This window comes from Sinocyclocheilus anshuiensis, unplaced genomic scaffold, assembly GCF_001515605.1.
Source record: "Sinocyclocheilus anshuiensis isolate Anshui unplaced genomic scaffold, SAMN03320099.WGS_v1.1 scaffold1774, whole genome shotgun sequence".
Classification (NCBI taxonomy): Eukaryota; Metazoa; Chordata; class Actinopteri; order Cypriniformes; family Cyprinidae; genus Sinocyclocheilus; species Sinocyclocheilus anshuiensis.
In genome coordinates this window covers 105,192-107,702 of record NW_015546120.1, presented here as the reverse complement: position 1 = coordinate 107,702, position 2,511 = coordinate 105,192, and positions in this window count along the sequence as shown.

Below are 2,511 nucleotides of genomic sequence, written 5' to 3'. Positions count from 1 at the left end.
TAATGAGCTGTCAGGTGTGTGACTGAGAGGGAATTGCTACAAGAAGAATTTTTGAAGAAAAAAATTTAAATAAATAATATATATATATGTGAATCTCAGAGCATTCACAGTCAGTCCTCAAACACCTCTGTCAGACCACTGTAAGATTACGCTCCATCTAAAACCAACTCAAAACTATGAAATATGCAGACAGCCCTCTCAGTTATTAAAGCTGCATCAATCCTACAAATGGACAAAAAACAGCAAAGAAAACTATCAAAGTGCAATAGAAAGTCAAACTATCAAAATACTATTGGACAAATTTATAATTAACACGTATCCACAAAATAAAGTAGGTTAAAGCTGCATCAATCCTACAAATGGACAAAAAACAGCAAAGAAAATTATCAAAGTGCAATAGAAAGTCAAACTATCAAATTACTATTGGACAAATTTATAATTAACACATATCCACAAAATAAAGTAGGCATAAATCTGGCACTAAAGGACATTACAGATATATTTCACCAATCAGCATCCATGTGCAATTTGAAAAAATCATCAAAAAGAAAACCAAAAAACACCAATGAAAAGTGGTTTGACGATGAGTGTAAAAGAATTAGAACGACAGTACGAAATCTTTCAAATAAAAAAAAAAAAAACACAGAGATCCTGACAACCAAGACCTCTGTCTTCAATATCATGAAGCTCTTAAAGTGTACAAACAAACTCTAAAAGCAAAAAAAGGAAGAGCATACAGAACAATTATTTCAAACAATGGGGGAATCAATAAATACCAATAACTTTTGGAACAATTGGAACACTCTCTATAGACCACAAAAGGAAGAATTGGCCATTCAAAATGAGAACATATGGAGGACACACTTTGAAAATCTGTACAAAACAACTGAAACAAATCCTGCTCGAAATGAAATAAAAACCAAATTAGAAATCCTGAAAGAAAAAATTAAAGACAATCAGAATCCCCTGGATTTCCCAGTCACTGTAAATGAGCTAACAGACAGACTACAGTACATGCACTAAAACCCAACAAAGCATGTGGCATCGACGGCATATTAAACCAAATGATCAAACACACAAATTATCAATTCAAAATGGCAATAACCAAATTATTCAACATTGTTTTGAGTGTAGGATATTTTCCAGACACCTGGAATAAAGGCCTAATTACACCCATCTTTAAACAAGGAGACAAGTTTGATCCAAGCAATTACAGAGGCATATGTGTCAATAGCAACCTGGGGAAAATATTCTGTTCGATTATTAACACAAGATTACAAAACTTTCTCAAAACCCACAAAATCTTGGAAAAAAGTCAAATTGGATTCCTGCCCAAACACAGAACATCTGACCACATTTATACCCTCCACACTATCATTGATAAACATGTACACCAAAACAAAACCAAAATCTTTGCTTGCTTTATCGATTTTGAAAAAGCTTTTGATTCAATCTGGCATGAAGGACTCTTTCTAAAACTACTGGAAAATGGGATTGGAGGGAAAACTTTTGATTTAATCAGCACCATGTATAAAAACAATACACGTGCTGTAAAAATAGGAACTAATCGAACAGAATTTTTCTCTCAACAATGAGGAGTTAGTCAAGGCTTCCCATTGAGCCCCACTCTGTTTAACATTTATATAAATTAATTAGCCAAAGAACTTTATCGACTTTGAAAAAGCTTTTGATTCAATCTGGCATGAAGGACTCTTTCTAAAACTACTGGAAAATGGGATTGGAGGGAAAACTTTTGATTTAATCAGCACCATGTATAAAAACAATACATGTGCTGTAAAAATTGGGAATAATCGAACAGAATTTTTCTCTCAACAACGAGGAGTTAGACAAGGTTGCCCATTGAGCCCCACTCTGTTTAACATTTATATCAATGAATTAGCCAAAGAATTAAACAATTCGACTGCCCCCGGCCCAAGCCTAACTGAATCAGAAATCAAATGTCTCCTCTATGCAGATGATTTAGTCATTCTGTCAAAAACAAAAGAGGGACTACAACAGCTCCTTCGACATCATAGAGACATTCAGTCAAACAATTAAAATCAACCTAGCAAAAACAAAAATAATTTTTCAAAAGAGACCCAGGTGTAAGGAAAATAAACACACTTTCAGAGCGGGAAACCAGGTCCTCCAACACACCCATGAATACAGCTATCTGGGACTAAAAATCAGCTCAACAGGGAACTTCAATCTGGCTGTGAATGAACTGAAAGCAAAGGCACTGAGAGTCTTCTACATGATCAAAAATACAATTCAATTTGAAATTCCAATTCAAACCTGGCTAAAAATCCTAAAAGCAATAATCGAACCAATCGCTCTTTATGGCAGTGAGATATGGGGACCCCTAAAAACCCAAGATTTCTCCAAATGGGAAAAATAATTGAAATTATGCATACCCAAATTTGTAAAAGCGTCTTAAACGTTAACAGAGCAACCCCAAACAACTCGTGCAGAGCTGAATTAGGACAATACCCATTATTAATGTGTTTGTGC